This window comes from Pseudophryne corroboree, unplaced genomic scaffold, assembly GCF_028390025.1.
Source record: "Pseudophryne corroboree isolate aPseCor3 unplaced genomic scaffold, aPseCor3.hap2 scaffold_1516, whole genome shotgun sequence".
Taxonomy (NCBI): domain Eukaryota; kingdom Metazoa; phylum Chordata; class Amphibia; order Anura; family Myobatrachidae; genus Pseudophryne; species Pseudophryne corroboree.
In genome coordinates, this window is record NW_026968148.1 from 40,543 (window position 1) to 58,117 (window position 17,575).

General features: G+C 35.5%; 2 non-coding genes across 2 annotated transcripts; both read left to right on the top strand.

Annotated features, from left to right (window-relative positions):
• Positions 1 to 3,385: 3,385 nt before the first annotated feature.
• Positions 3,386 to 3,459, top strand: TRNAS-ACU (transfer RNA serine (anticodon ACU)). Its single transcript has one exon. It is a non-coding gene; the product is annotated as a tRNA-Ser (tRNA).
• Positions 3,460 to 6,878: 3,419 nt separating this feature from the next.
• On the top strand, positions 6,879 to 6,952 carry TRNAS-ACU (transfer RNA serine (anticodon ACU)). Its single transcript has one exon. It is a non-coding gene; the product is annotated as a tRNA-Ser (tRNA).
• The last annotated feature ends 10,623 nt before the right edge of the window (positions 6,953 to 17,575 follow it).

Sequence of the window (17,575 nt, forward strand, 5' to 3'; positions counted from 1 at the left end):
GATCTTTAAGTAGACAAGTCAAAATTTCAAACCCCCTGTTATGGTGTAGGGTACCTGACCTTTTCTGATGTAATCAAATTAGATTTGATTCAGTGATTTAATAAAAACAGCTAGGAAGCACAATTTAGCAGTGGGTTGCAGAGAAAAAGTAATATGCTGGCAAAAAAAATCCAATTGAGTGATTAAACAGCTCTTCATTTTCTGGCTTTATTTTTATGCTAACAAATTTGTTCTCTGAAAAGTGTCCACAAAGCCAAGTCTCTGATTAACACCTTTGTAGGGATGGTTTTTCACCTATTACTAAATTAAACTTGCTTCATTGGAAAGGCAGCAAGATGCATCCTCATTTCAATGTCTACTGAAATAATACAGGTTGACACAAGGAAACATTAACGCCACTGCATCCTTGCTGCTTTCTCATGTAGAAGTCTGTTTAATGTGAAAACAAGGTGATATCTAATTAGCACACAGGTAAGGAATTAAGAAAATCTTTATTTAAGGGTGAAGATGTTTCTCACAAAATCGTTGCCCCAATGCATCATTGAAATTCAAGCTGGAAAGATGATTTTAATATATCACTTGTACATTTTGTATTGCTCTTCTGGTGACAATGTAGTTTGTTTTTGTCAATTACCCTTTTAATAATAGGGTAAAGAAAATTAAGTGGATTTTTTAAAGAAAACTATACTGTCAATATACTATTAAAACAAATTAAAATGGTAAAAGTTATTGTACTTTAAGTAAAAATAAAAGAGCAAAAATATCAATCCCAGTTTTGATTACTTAAATTAACAAAAAAAAAATGCATATAGCAAAGGATAGTTTCAATCTGCCTACCTCTGGGTTATGGGCCCAGCATGCTTCCATTGCAGTACTCTGCTGCACATGTAAGTGCAAGAGATCCTGAAGCACTCACTCATCATGGGAAAGTACCAATGTGTTTCTTCGTTGGTTAATGGAAGAAACATCTTACAAAAACTCTCCAGATTATTGACTTTTTAAAGTTTTTCTAGGAAACGTTCTAGATGTATGCTTATTAGCCTTTGTCAGTATGTACTTTTTGTGAAGTGTCTCTGTGGCGCAATCGGTTAGTGTGTCCGGCTACTAACCAAAAGGGACGTAATTGACCTTGTTATCAGATTTTGGTGATCTTTAAGTAGACAAGTCAAAATTTCAAACCCCCTGTTATGGTGTAGGGTACCTGGCCTTTTCTGATGTAATCAGAGTTAGATTTGATTCAGTGATTTAATAAAAACAGATAGGAAGCACAATTTAGCAGTGGGTTGCAGAGAAAAAGAAATATGCTGGCAAAAAAAATCCAATTGAGTGATTAAACAGCTCTTCATTTTCTGGCTTTATTTTTATGCTAACAAATTTGTTCTCTGAAAAGTGTCCACAAAGCCAAGTCTCTGATTAACACCTTTGTAGGGATGGTTTTTCACCTATTACTAAATTAAACTTGCTTCATTGGAAAGGCAGCAAGATGCATCCTCATTTCAATTTCTACTGAAATAATACAGGTTGACACCAGGAAACATTAACGCCACTGCATCCTTGCTGCTTTATCATGTGGAAGTCTGTTTAATGTGAAAACAAGGTGACATCTAATTAGCACACAGGTAAGGAATTCAGAAAATCTTTATTTAAGGGTGAAAATGTTTCTCACAAAATCGTTGCCCCAATGCATCATTGAAATTCAAGCTGGAAAGATGACTTTAATATATCACTTGTACATTTTGTATTGCTCTTCTGGTGACAATGTAGTTTGTTTTTGTCAATTACCCTTTTAATAATAGGGTAAAGAAAATTAAGTGGATTTTTTAAAGAAAATTATACTGTCAATATACTATTAAAACAAATTAAAATGGTAAAAGTTATTGTACTTTAAGTAAAAATAAAAGAGCCAAAATATCAATCCCAGTTTTGGATTACTTTAATTAACAAAAAAAAATGCATATAGCAGAGGATAGTTTCAATCTTCCTACCGCTGGGTTATGGGCCCAGCATGCTTTCATTGCTGTACTCTGCTGCACATGTAAGTGCAAGAGATCCTGAAGCACTCACTCATCATGGGAAAGTACCAATGTGTTTCTTCGTTGGTTGATGGAAGAAACATCTTACAAAAACTCTCCAGATTATTGACTTTTTAAAGTTTTTCTAGGAAACGTTTTAGATGAATGCTTATTAGCCTTTGTCAGTATGGTCTTTTGCAAAGTGTCTCTGTGGCGCAATCAGTTAGTGTGCACGGCTATTAACCAAAAGGTTGGTGGTTCAATCCCACCCAGGCACGTATTTGACCTTGTTATCAGATTTTGGTGATCTTTAAGTAGACAAGTCAAAATTTCAAATCCCCTCTTATGGTGTAGGGTACCTGGCCTTCTCTGATGTAATCAGAGTTAGATTTGATTCAGTGATTTTATAAAAACAGCTAGGAAACACAATTTAGCAGTGGGTTGCAGAGAAAAAGAAATATGCTGGCAAAAAAATCCAATTGAGTGATTAAACAGCTCTTCATTTTCTGGCTTTATTTTTATGCTAACAAATTTGTTCTCTGAAAAGTGTCCACAAAGCCAAGTCTCTGATGAACACCTTTGGAAGGATGGTTTTTCACCTATTACTAAATTAAACTTGCTTCATTGGAAAGGCAGCAAGATGCATCCTCATTTCAATGTCTACTGAAATAATACAGGTTGACACCAGGAAACATTAACGCCACTGCATCCTTGCTGCTTTCTCATGTGAAAGTCTGTTTGATGTGAAAACAAGGTGATATCTAATTAGCACACAGGTAAGGAATTAAGAAAATCTATATTTAAGGGTGAAGATGTTTCTCACAAAATCGTTGCCCCAATGCATCATTGAAATTCAAGCTGGAAAGATGATTTTAATATATCACTTGTACATTTTGTATTGCTCTTCTGGTGACAATGTATTTTGTTTTTGTCAATTACCATTTTAATAATAGGGTAAAGAAAATTAAGTGGATTTTTGAAAGAAAACAATACTGTCAATATACTATTAAAACAAATTAAAATGGTAAAAGTTATTGTACTTTAAGTAAACATAAAATAGCTAACATATCAATCCCAGTTTTGGATTACTTTAATTAACAAAAAAAATGCATATAGCAGAGGATAGTTTCAATCTGCCTACCTCTGCGTTATGGGCCCCGCATGCTTCCATTGCAGTACTTTGCTGCACATGTAAGTGCAAGAGATCCTGAAGCACTCACTCATCATGGGAAAGTACCAATGTGTTTCTTCGTTGGTTGATTTAAGAAAATTCTTACAAAAACTCTCCAGATTATTGACTTTTTAAAGTTTTTCTAGGAAACGTTCTAGATGAATGCTTATTAGCCTTTGTCAGTATGTACTTTTTGCAAAGTGTCTCTGTGGCGCAATCGGTTAGTGTGTCTGGCTACTAACCAAAAGGTTGGTGGTTCAATCCCACCCAGGGACATAATTGACCTTGTGATCAGGTTTTGGTGATATTTAAGTAGACAAGTCAACATTTCAAACCCCCTCTTATGGTGTAGGGTACCTGGCCTTCTCTGATGTAATCAGAGTTAGATTTGATTCAGTGATTTTATAAAAAACAGCTAGGAAGTACAATTTAGCAATGGGTTGCAGAGAAAAAAAATATGCTGGCAGAAAAATCCAATTGAGTGATTAAACAGCTCTTCATTTTCTGCCTTTATTTTTATGCTAACAAATTTGTTCTCTAAAAAGTGTCCACAAAGCCAAGTCTCTGATTAACACCTTTGTAGGGATGGTTTTTCACCTATAACTAAATTAAACTTGCTTCATTGGAAAGGCAGCAAGATGCATCCTCATTTCAATGTCTACTGAAATAATACAGGTTGACACCAGGAAACATTAACGCCACTGCATCCTTGCTGCTTTCTCATGTAGAAGTCTGTTTAATGTGAAAACAAGGTGATATCTAATTAGCACACAGGTAAGGAATTAAGAAAATCTGAATTTAAGGGTGAAGATGTTTCTCACAAAATCGTTGCCCCAATGCATCATTGAAATTCAAGCTGGAAAGATGATTTTAATATATCACTTGTACATTTTGTATTGCTCTTCTGGTGACAATGTAGTTTGTTTTTGTCAATTACCCTTTTAATAATAGGGTAAAGAAAATTAAGTGGATTTTTTAAAGAAAACTATACTGTCAATATACTATTAAAACAAATTAAAATGGTAAAAGTTATTGTACTTTAAGTAAAAATAAAAGAGCAAAAATATCAATCCCAGTTTTGATTACTTAAATTAACAAAAAAAAATGCATATAGCAAAGGATAGTTTCAATCTGCCTACCTCTGGGTTATGGGCCCAGCATGCTTCCATTGCAGTACTCTGCTGCACATGTAAGTGCAAGAGATCCTGAAGCACTCACTCATCATGGGAAAGTACCAATGTGTTTCTTCGTTGGTTAATGGAAGAAACATCTTACAAAAACTCTCCAGATTATTGACTTTTTAAAGTTTTTCTAGGAAACGTTCTAGATGTATGCTTATTAGCCTTTGTCAGTATGTATGTTTTGCAAAGTGTCTCTGTGGCGCAATCGGTTAGTGTGTCCAGCTACTAACCAAAAGGTTGGTGGTTCAATCCCACCCAGGGATGTAATTGACCTTGTTATCAGATTTTGGTGATCTTTAAGTAGACAAGTCAAAATTTCAAACCCCCTGTTATGGTGTAGGGTACCTGGCCTTCTCTGATGTAATCAGAGTTAGATTTGATTCATTGATTTTATAAAAACAGCTAGGAAGCACAATTTAGCAGTGGGTTGCAGAGAAAAAGAAATATGCTGGCAAAAAAAATCCAATTGAGTGATTAAACAGCTCTTCATTTTCTGGCTTTATTTTTATGCTAACAAATTTGTTCTCTGAAAAGTGTCCACAAAGCCAAGTCTCTGATTAACACCTTTGTAGGGATGGTTTTTCACCTATTACTAAATTAAACTTGCTTCATTGGAAAGGCAGCAAGATGCATCCTCATTTCAATGTCTACTGAAATAATACAGGTTGACACCAGGAAACATTAACGCCACTGCATCCTTGCTGCTTTCTCATGTGGAAGTCTGTTTAATGTGAAAACAAGGTGATATCTAATTAGCACACAGGTAATGAATTAAGAAAATCTTTAAGGGTGAAGATGTTTCTCACAAAATCGTTGCCCCAATGCATCATTGAAATTCAAGCTGGAAAGATGATTTTAATATATCACTTGTACATTTTGTATTGCTCTTCTGGTGACAATGTAGTTTGTTTTTGTCAATTACCATTTTAATAAAAAAGTAAAGAAAATTAAGTGGATTTTTGAAAGAAAACAATACTGTCAATATACTATTAAAACAAATTAAAATGGTAAAAGTTATTGTACTTTAAGTAAAAATAAAAGAGCCAAAATATCAATCCCAGTTTTGGATTTAATTAACAAAAAAAAATGCATATAGCAGAGGATAGTTTCAATCTGCCTACCGCTGGGTTATGGGCCCAGCATGCTTCCATTGCTGTACTCTGCTGCACATGTAAGTGCAAGAGATCCTGAAGCACTCACTCATCATGGGAAAGTACCAATGTGTTTCTTCGTTGGTTGATGGAAGAAACATCTTACAAAAACTCTCCAGATTATTGACTTTTTAAAGTTTTTCTAGGAAACGTTTTAGATGAATGCTTATTAGCCTTTGTCAGTATGGACTTTCACAAAGTGTCTCTGTGGCGCAATCAGTTAGTGTGCACGGCTATTAACCAAAAGGTTGGTGGTTCAATCCCACCCAGGGACGTAATTGACCTTGTTATCAGATTTTGGTGATCTTTAAGTAGACAAGTCAAAATTTCAAACCCCCTGTTCTGGTGTAGGGTACCTGGCCTGCTCTGATGTAATCAGAGTTAGATTTGATTCAGTGATTTTATAAAAACAGCTAGGAAGCACAATTTAGCAGTGGGTTGCAGAGAAAAAGAAATATGCTGGCAAAAAAATCCAATTGAGTGATTAAACAGCTCTTAATTTTCTGGCTTTATTTTTATGCTAACAAATTTGTTCTCTGAAAAGTGTCCACAAAGCCAAGTCTCTGATTAACTCCTTTGTAAGGATGGTTTTTAACCTATTACTAAATTAAACTTGCTTCATTGGAAAGGCAGCAAGATGCATCCTCATTTCAATGTCTACTGAAATAATACAGGTTGACACCAGGAAACATTAACGCCACTGCATCCTTGCTGCTTTCTCATGTAGAAGTCTGTTTAATGTGAAAACAAGGTGATATCTAATTAGCACACAGGTAAGGAATTAAGAAAATCTTTAAGGGTGAAGATGTTTCTCACAAAATCGTTGCCCCAATGCATCATTGAAATTCAAGCTGGAAAGATGATTTTAATATATCACTTGTACATTTTGTATTGCTCTTCTGGTGACAATGTAGTTTGTTTTTGTCAATTACCCTTTTAATAATAGGGTAAAGAAAATTAAGTGGATTTTTTAAAGAAAACTATACTGTCAATATACTATTAAAACAAATTAAAATGGTAAAAGTTATTGTACTTTAAGTAAAAATAAAAGAGCAAAAATATCAATCCCAGTTTTGATTACTTAAATTAAAAAAAAATGCATAGAGCAAAGGATAGTTTCAATCTGCCTACCTCTGGGTTATGGGCCCAGCATGCTTCCATTGCAGTACTCTGCTGCACATGTAAGTGCAAGAGATCCTGAAGCACTCAGTCATCATGGGAAAGTACCAATGTGTTTCTTCGTTGGTTGATGGAAGAAACATCTTACAAAAACTCTCCAGATTATTGACTTTTTAAAGTTTTTCTAGGAAACGTTCTAGATGTATGCTTATTAGCCTTTGTCAGTATGTACTTTTTACAAAGTGTCTCTGTGGCGCAATCGGTCAGTGTGTTTGGCTACTAACCAAAAGGTTGGTGGTTCAATCCCACCCAGGGACGTAATTGACCTTGTTATCAGATTTTGGTGATCTTTAAGTAGACAATTCAAAATTTCAAACCCCCTGTTATGGTGTAGGGTATCTGGCCTTCTCTGATGTAATCAGAGTTAGATTTGATTCAGTGATTTTATAAAAACAGATAGGAAGCACAATTTAGCAGTGGGTTGCAGAGAAAAAGAAATATGCTGGCAAAAAAAATCCAATTGAGTGATTAAACAGCTCTTCATTTTCTGGCTTTATTTTTATGCTAACAAATTTGTTCTCTGAAAAGTGTCCACAAAACCAAGTCTCTGATTAACACCTTTGTAGGGATGGTTTTTCACCTATTACTAAATTAAACTTGCTTCATTGGAAAGGCAGCAAGATGCATCCTCATTTCAATTTCTACTGAAATAATACAGGTTGACACCAGGAAACATTAACGCCACTGCATCCTTGCTGCTTTCTCATGTGGAAGTCTGTTTAATGTGAAAACAAGGTGATATCTAATTAGCACACAGGTAAGGAATTAAGAAAATCTTTAAGGGTGAAGATGTTTCTCACAAAATCGTTGCCCCAATGCATCATTGAAATTCAAGCTGGAAAGATGATTTTAATATATCACTTGTACATTTTGTATTGCTCTTCTGGTGACAATGTAGTTTGTTTTTGTCAATTACCATTTTAATAAAAGGGTAAAGAAAATTAAGTGGATTTTTGAAAGAAAACAATACTGTCAATATACTATTAAAACAAATTAAAATGGTAAAAGTTATTGTACTTTAAGTAAAAATAAAAGAGCCAAAATATCAATCCCAGTTTTGGATTACTTTAATTAACAAAAAAAAATGCATATAGCAGAGGATAGTTTCAATCTGCCTACCGCTGGGTTATGGGCCCAGCATGCTTCCATTGCTGTACTCTGCTGCACATGTAAGTGCAAGAGATCCTGAAGCACTCACTCATCATGGGAAAGTACCAATGTGTTTCTTCGTTGGTTGATGGAAGAAACATCTTACAAAAACTCTCCAGATTATTGACTTTTTAAAGTTTTTCTAGGAAACGTTTTAGATGAATGCTTATTAGCCTTTGTCAGTATGGACTTTCGCAAAGTGTCTCTGTGGCGCAATCAGTTAGTGTGCACGGCTATTAACCAAAAGGTTGGTGGTTCAATCCCACCCAGGGACGTAATTGACCTTGTTATCAGATTTTGGTGATCTTTAAGTAGACAAGTCAAAATTTCAAACCCCCTGTTATGGTGTAGGGTACCTGGCCTTTTCTGATGTAATCAGAGTTAGATTTGATTCAGTGATTTAATAAAAACAGCTAGGAAGCACAATTTAGCAGTGGGTTGCAGAGAAAAAGAAATATGCTGGCAAAAAAAATCCAATTGAGTGATTAAACAGCTCTTCATTTACTGGCTTTATTTTTATGCTAACAAATTTGTTCTCTGAAAAGTGTCCACAAAGCCAAGTCTCTGATTAACACCTTTGTAGGGATGGTTTTTCACCTATTACTAAATTAAACTTGCTTCATTGGAAAGGCAGCAAGATGCATCCTCATTTCAATGTCTACTGAAATAATACAGGTTGACACAAGGAAACATTAACGCCACTGCATCCTTGCTGCTTTCTCATGTAGAAGTCTGTTTAATGTGAAAACAAGGTGATATCTAATTAGCACACAGGTAAGGAATTAAGAAAATCTTTATTTAAGGGTGTAGATGTTTCTCACAAAATCGTTGCCCCAATGCATCATTGAAATTCAAGCTGGAAAGATGATTTTAATATATCACTTGTACATTTTGTATTGCTCTTCTGGTGACAATGTAGTTTGTTTTTGTCAATTACCCTTTTAATAATAGGGTAAAGAAAATTAAGTGGATTTTTTAAAGAAAACTATACTGTCAATATACTATTCAAACAAATTAAAATGGTAAAAGTTATTGTACTTTAAGTAAAAATAAAAGAGCCAAAATATCAATCCCAGTTTTGGATTACTTTAATTAACAAAAAAAAAATGCATATAGCAGAGGATAGTTTCAATCTGCCTACCACTGGGTTATGGGCCCAGCATGCTTCCATTGCTGTACTCTGCTGCACATGTAAGTGCAAGAGATCCTGAAGCACTCACTCATCATGGGAAAGTACCAATGTGTTTCTTCGTTGGTTGATGGAAGAAACATCTTACAAAAACTCTCCAGATTATTGACTTTTTAAAGTTTTTCTAGGAAACGTTTTAGATGAATGCTTATTAGCCTTTGTCAGTATGGACTTTTGCAAAGTGTCTCTGTGGCGCAATCAGTTAGTGTGCACGGCTATTAACCAAAAGGTTGGTGGTTCAATCCCACCCAGGGACGTAATTGACCTTGTTATCAGATTTTGGTGATCTTTAAGTAGACAAGTCAAAATTTCAAACCCCCTGTTCTAGTGTAGGGTACCTGGCCTTCTCTGATGTAATCAGAGTTAGATTTGATTCAGTGATTTTATAAAAACAGCTAGGAAGCACAATTTAGCAGTGGGTTGCAGAGAAAAAGAAATATGCTGGGGGAAAAAATCCAATTGAGTGATTAAACAGCTCTTAATTTTCTGGCTTTATTTTTATGCTAACAAATTTGTTCTCTGAAAAGTGTCCACAAAGCCAAGTCTCTGATTAACACCTTTGTAAGGATGGTTTTTAACCTATTACTAAATTAAACTTGCTTCATTGGAAAGGCAACAAGATGCATCCTCATTTCAATGTCTACTGAAATAATACAGGTTGACACCAGGAAACATTAACGCCACTGCATCCTTGCTGCTTTCTCATGTGGAAGTCTGTTTAATGTGAAAACAAGGTGATATCTAATTAGCACACAGGTAAGGAATTAAGAAAATCTTTATTTAAGGGTGAAAATGTTTCTCACAAAATCGTTTCCCCAATGCATCATTGAAATTCAAGCTGGAAAGATGATTTTAATATATCACTTGTACATTTTGTATTGCTCTTCTGGTGACAATGTAGTTTGTTTTTGTCAATAACCATTTTAATAATAGGGTAAAGAAAATTAAGTGGATTTTTGAAAGAAAACAATACTATCAATATACTATTAAAACAAATTAAAATGGTAGAAGTTATTGTACTGTAAGTAAAAATAAAAGAGCCAGCATATCAATCCCAGTTTTGGATTACTTTAATTAACAAAAAAAAATGCATATAGCAGAGGATAGTTTCAATCTGCCTACCTCTGGGTTATGTGCCCAGCATGCTTCCATTGCTGTACTCTGCTGCACATGTAAGTGCAATAGATCCTGAAGCACTCACTCATCATGTGAAAGTACCAATGTGTTTCTTCGTTGGTTGATGGAAGAAACATCTTACAAAAACTCTCCAGATTATTGACTTTTTAAAATTTTCTAGGAAACGTTTTAGATGAATGCTTATTAGCCTTTGTCAGTATGTACTTTTGCAAAGTGTCTCTGTGGCGCAATCAGTTAGTGTGTGTGGCTATTATCCAAAAGGTTTGTGGTTCAATCCCACCCAGGGACGTAATTGACCTTGTTATCAGATTTTGGTGATCTTTAAGTAGACAAGTTAAAATTTCAAACCCCCTCTTATGGTGTAGGGTACCTGGCCTTCTCTGATGTAATCAGAGTTAGATTTGATTCAGTGATTTTATAAAAACAGCTAGGAAGCACAATTTAGCAGTGGGTTGCAGAGAAAAAGAAATATGCTGGCAAAAAAATCCAATTGAGTGATTAAACAGCTCTTCATTTTCTGACTTTATTTTTATGCTAACAAATTTGTTCTCTGAAAAGTGTCCACAAAGCCAAGTCTCTGATTAACACCTTTGTAAGGATGGTTTTTCACCTATTACTAAATTAAACTTGCTTCATTGGAAAGGCAGCAAGATGCATCCTCATTTCAATGTCTACTGAAATAATACAGGTTGACACCAGGAAACATTAACGCCACTGCATCCTTGCTGCTTTCTCATGTGGAAGTCTGTTTAATGTGAAAACAAGGTGATATCTAATTAGCACACAGGTAAGGAATTAAGAAAATCTTTATTTAAGGGTGAAAATGTTTCTCACAAAATCGTTGCCCCAATGCATCATTGAAATTCAAGCTGGAAAGATGATTTTAATATATCACTTGTACATTTTGTATTGCTCTTCTGGTGACAATGTAGTTTGTTTTTGTCAATTACCATTTTAATAAAAGGGTAAAGAAAATTAAGTGGATTTTTGAAAGAAAACAATACTGTCAATATACTATTAAAACAAATTAAAATGGTAAAAGTTATTGTACTTTAAGTAAAAATAAAAGAGCCAAAATATCAATCCCAGTTTTGGATTACTTTAATTAACAAAAAAAAAATGCATATAGCAGAGGATAGTTTCAATCTGCCTACCGCTGGGTTATGGGCCCAGCATGCTTCCATTGCTGTACTCTGCTGCACATGTAAGTGCAAGAGATCCTGAAGCACTCACTCATCATGGGAAAGTACCAATGTGTTTCTTCGTTGGTTGATGGAAGAAACATCTTACAAAAACTCTCCAGATTATTGACTTTTTAAAGTTTTTCTAGGAAACGTTTTAGATGAATGCTTATTAGCCTTTGTCAGTATGGACTTTCGCAAAGTGTCTCTGTGGCGCAATCATTTAGTGTGCACGGCTATTAACCAAAAGGTTGGTGGTTCAATCCCACCCAGGGACGTAATTGACCTTGTTATCAGATTTTGGTGATCTTTAAGTAGACAAGTCAAAATTTCAAACCCCCTGTTCTGGTGTAGGGTACCTGGCCTTCTCTGATGTAATCAGAGTTAGATTTGATTCAGTGATTTTATAAAAACAGCTAGGAAGCACAATTTAGCAGTGGGTTGCAGAGAAAAAGAAATATGCTGGCAAAAAAATCCAATTGAGTGATTAAACAGCTCTTAATTTTCTGGCTTTATTTTTATGCTAACAAATTTGTTCTCTGAAAAGTGTCCACAAAGCCAAGTCTCTGATTAACACCTTTGTTAGGATGGTTTTTAACCTATTACTAAATTAAACTTGCTTCATTGGAAAGGCAGCAAGATGCATCCTCATTTCAATGTCTACTGAAATAATACAGGTTGACACCAGGAAACATTAACGCCACTGCATCCTTGCTGCTTTCTCATGTGGAAGTCTGTTTAATGTGAAAATAAGGTGATATCTAATTAGCACACAGGTAAGGAATTAAGAAAATCTTTATTTAAGGGTGAAGATGTTTCTCACAAAATCGTTGCCCCAATGCATCATTGAAATTCAAGCTGGAAAGATGATTTTAATATATCACTTGTACATTTTGTATTGCTCTTCTGGTGACAATGTAGTTTGTTTTTGTCAATTACCCTTTTAATAATAGGGTAAAGAAAATTAAGTGGATTTTTTAAAGAAAACTATACTGTCAATATACTATTCAAACAAATTAAAATGGTAAAAGTTATTGTACTTCAAGTAAAAATAAAAGAGCAAAAATATCAATCCCAGTTTTGATTGCTTAAATTAACAAAAAAAATGCATATAGCAAAGGATAGTTTCAATCTGCCTACCTCTGGGTTATGGGCCCAGCAAGCTTCCATTGCAGTACTCTGCTGCACATGTAAGTGCAAGAGATCCTGAAGCACTCACTCATCATGGGAAAGTACCAATGTGTTTCTTCGTTGGTTGATGGAAGAAACATTTTACAAAAACTCTCCAGATTATTGACTTTTTAAAGTTTTTCTAGGAAACGTTCTAGATGCATGCTTATTAGCCTTTGTCAGTACGTACTTTTCACGAAGTGTCTCTGTGGCGCAATCAGTTAGTGTGCACGGCTATTAACCAAAAGGTTGGTGGTTCAATCCCACCCAGGGACGTAATTGACTTTGTTATCAGATTTTGGTGATCTTTAAGTAGACAAGTCAAAATTTCAAACCCCCTGTTCTGGTGTAGGGTACCTGGCCTTCTCTGATGTAATCAGAGTTAGATTTGATTCAGTTATTTTATAAAAACAGCTAGGAAGCACAATTTAGCAGTGGGTTGCAGAGAAAAAGAAATATGCTGGCAAAAAAAATCCAATTGAGTGATTAAACAGCTCTTAATTTTCTGGCTTTATTTTTATGCTAACAAATTTGTTCTCTGAAAAGTGTCCACAAAGCCAAGTCTCTGATTAACACCTTTGTAAGGATGGTTTTTAACCTATTACTAAATTAAACTTGCTTCATTGGAAAGGCAGCAAGATGCATCCTCATTTCAATGTCTACTGAAATAATACAGGTTGACACCAGGAAACATTAACGCCACTGCATCCTTGCTGCTTTCTCATGTGGAAGTCTGTTTAATGTGAAAACAAGGTGATATCTAATTAGCACACAGGTAAGGAATTAAGAAAATCTTTATTTAAGGGTGAAAATGTTTCTCACAAAATCGTTGCCCCAATGCATCATTGAAATTCAAGCTGGAAAGATGATTTTAATATATCACTTGTACATTTTGTATTGCTCTTCTGGTGACAATGTAGTTTGTTTTTGTCAATAACCATTTTAATAATAGGGTAAAGAAAATTAAGTGGATTTTTGAAAGAAAACAATACTATCAATATACTATTAAAACAAATTAAAATGGTAGAAGTTATTGTACTGTAAGTAAAAATAAAAGAGCCAACATATCAATCCCAGTTTTGGATTACTTTAATTAACAAAAAAAAAATGCATATAACAGAGGATAGTTTCAATCTGCCTACCTCTGGGTTATGTGCCCAGCATGCTTCCATTGCTGTACTCTGCTGCACATGTAAGTGCAATAGATCCTGAAGCACTCACTCATCATGTGAAAGTACCAATGTGTTTCTTCGTTGGTTGATGGAAGAAACATCTTACAAAAACTCTCCAGATTATTGACTTTTTAAAGTTTTTCTAGGAAACGTTTTAGATGAATGCTTATTAGCTTTTGTCAGTATGTACTTTTGCAAAGTGTCTCTGTGGCGCAATCAGTTAGTGTGTGTGGCTATTATCCAAAAGGTTGGTGGTTCAATCCCACCCAGGGACGTAATTGACCTTGTTATCAGATTTTGGTGATCTTTAAGTAGACAAGTCAAAATTTCAAACCCCCTCTTATGGTGTAGGGTACCTGGCCTTCTCTGATGTAATCAGAGTTAGATTTGATTCAGTGATTTTATAAAAACAGCTAGGAAGCACAATTTAGCAGTGGGTTGCAGAGAAAAAGAAATATGCTGGCAAAAAAATCCAATTGAGTGATTAAACAGCTCTTCATTTTCTGGCTTTATTTTTATGCTAACAAATTTGTTCTCTGAAAAGTGTCCACAAAGCCAAGTCTCTGATTAACACCTTTGTAAGGATGGTTTTTCACCTATTACTAAATTAAACTTGCTTCATTGGAAAGGCAGCAAGATGCATCCTCATTTCAATGTCTACTGAAATAATACAGGTTGACACCAGGAAACATTAACGCCACTGCATCCTTGCTGCTTTCTCATGTGGAAGTCTGTTTAATGTGAAAACAAGGTGATATCTAATTAGCACACAGGTAAGGAATTAAGAAAATCTTTATTTAAGGGTGAAGATGTTTCTCACAAAATCGTTGCCCCAATGCATCATTGAAATTCAAGCTGGAAAGATGATTTTAATATATCACTTGTACATTTTGTATTGCTCTTCTGGTGACAATGTAGTTTGTTTTTGTCAATTACCCTTTTAATAATAGGGTAAAGAAAATTAAGTGGATTTTTTAAAGAAAACTATACTGTCAATATACTATTAAAACAAATTAAAATGGTAAAAGTTATTGTACTTTAAGTAAAAATAAAAGAGCCAAAATATCAATCCCAGTTTTGGATTACTTTAATTAACAAAAAAAAATGCATATAGCAGATGATAGTTTCAATCTGCCTACCGCTGGGTTATGGGCCCAGCATGCTTCCATTGCTGTACTCTGCTGCACATGTAAGTGCAAGAGATCCTGAAGCACTCACTCATCATGGGAAAGTACCAATGTGTTTCTTCGTTGGTTGATGGAAGAAACATCTTACAAAAACTCTCCAGATTATTGACTTTTTAAAGTTTTTCTAGGAAACGTTTTAGATGAATGCTTATTAGCCTTTGTCAGTATGGACTTTTGCAAAGTGTCTCTGTGGCGCAATCAGTTAGTGTGCACGGCTATTAACCAAAAGGTTGGTGGTTCAATCCCACCCAGGGACGTAATTGACCTTGTTATCAGATTTTGGTGATCTTTAAGTAGACAAGTCAAAATTTCAAACCCCCTGTTCTGGTGTAGGGTACCTGGCCTTCTCTGATGTAATCAGAGTTAGATTTGATTCAGTGATTTTATAAAAACAGCTAGGAAGCACAATTTAGCAGTGGGTTGCAGAGAAAAAGAAATATGCTGGCAAAAAAAATCCAATTGAGTGATTAAACAGCTCTTCATTTTCTGGCTTTATTTTTATGCTAACAAATTTGTTCTCTGAAAAGTGTCCACAAAGCCAAGTCTCTGATTAACACCTTTGTAAGGATGGTTTTTAACCTATTACTAAATTAAACTTGCTTCATTGGAAAGGCAGCAAGATGCATCCTCATTTCAATGTCTACTGAAATAATACAGGTTGACACCAGGAAACATTAACGCCACTTCATCCTTGCTGCTTTCTCATGTGGAAGTCTGTTTAATGTGAAAACAAGGTGATATCTAATTAGCACACAGGTAAGGAATTAAGAAAATCTTTATTTAAGGGTGAAAATGTTTCTCACAAAATCGTTGCCCCAATGCATCATTGAAATTCAAGCTGGAAAGATGATTTTAATATATCACTTGTACATTTTGTATTGCTCTTCTGGTGACAATGTAGTTTGTTTTTGTCAATAACCATTTTAATAATAGGGTAAAGAAAATTAAGTGGATTTTTGAAAGAAAACAATACTATCAATATACTATTAAAACAAATTAAAATGGTAGAAGTTATTGTACTGTAAGTAAAAATAAAAGAGCCAACATATCAATCCCAGTTTTGGATTACTTTAATTAACAAAAAAAATGCATATAGCAGAGGATAGTTTCAATCTGCCTACCTCTGGGTTATGTGCCCAGCATGCTTCCATTGCTGTACTCTGCTACACATGTAAGTGCAATAGATCCTGAAGCACTCACTCATCATGTGAAAGTACCAATGTGTTTCTTCGTTGGTTGATGGAAGAAACATCTTACAAAAACTCTCCAGATTATTGACTTTTTAAAGTTTTTCTAGGAAACGTTTTAGATGAACGCTTATTAGCCTTTGTCAGTATGTACTTTTGCAAAGTGTCTCTGTGGCGCAATCAGTTAGTGTGTGTGGCTATTATCCAAAAGGTTGGTGGTTCAATCCCACCCAAGGACGTAATTGACCTTGTTATCAGATTTTGGTGATCTTTAAGTAGACAAGTCAAAATTTCAAACCCCCTCTTATGGTGTAGGGCAATGATTTTCAACCATTTTTTACTCGCGGCACACCGAACAATGGGGGTAATTCCAAGTTGATCGCAGCAGGAATTCTGTTAGCAATTGGGCAAAACCATGTGCACTGCAGGGGAGGCAGATATAACATGTGCAGAGAGAGTTAGATTTGGGTGTGGTGTGTTCAATCTGCAATCTAATTTGCAGTGTAAAAATAAAGCAGCCAGTATTTACCCTGCACAGAAACAAAATAACCCACCCAAATCTAACTCTCTCTGCAAATGTTATATCTGCCACACCTGCAGTGCACATGGTTTTGCCCAACTGCTAAAAAATTTCCTGCTGCGATCAACTTGGATTTACCCCCAATATTTTAAAATTACCAAGGCGCACCATCAGTTCCTCACAGAAAAAACAAAAAACACACATTGGCCCTCACAGTAAAAAAAATCCACATATACATTGGCCTACACAGAAAAAAACACATCACATTGCTGCCCACATAAATCATGTTGCTCACACATAAATCAGTAACATTTCTCTCCACATAAATCCTATTGCTCCGGACATGAATTATTCACATTGTTTCCCCCATAAATCTATAAATCCTATTGCTCCCCACAGGAGAAATAACATAACAAATATTAGCCCCTACCGGTCAGCTGTCCTCCTCCCTGTCCCTCAGTGGCAGGGGTTGTTCATAGTGGAGTGCTGTGAATACTGAGCAGCGGGCGGTCGGGCAGGTGTGGATGTGGGTGGACAAGGAAAGCTGTGGATGCAGGCGGGAACTGGAAGATGTGTATGCATGCGGGTGGGCTGGCTGGGTGGTGAGATGCAGTGTCCGTGACCTATGATATCATACCGCCGTGTCATCAAGGCATAGGTCACGGCCGGAGCATGACTGATCCTCTAAGAAGAGCCTGGGCCAACAGTTCACTCTGAAAGTGTAGGAAGCTGCTCTGGCTCCGCGGCACACCTTGCAACTGGTCGCGGCACACAAGTGTGCCACGGCACACTGGTTGAAAAAGCCTGGTGTAGGGTACCTGGCCTTCTCTGATGTAATCAGAGTTAGATTTGATTCAGTGATTTTATAAAAACAGCTAGGAAGCACAATTTAGCAGTGGGTTGCAGAGAAAAAGAAATATGCTGGCAAAAAAATCCAATTGAGTGATTAAACAGCTCTTCATTTTCTGGCTTTATTTTTATGCTAACAA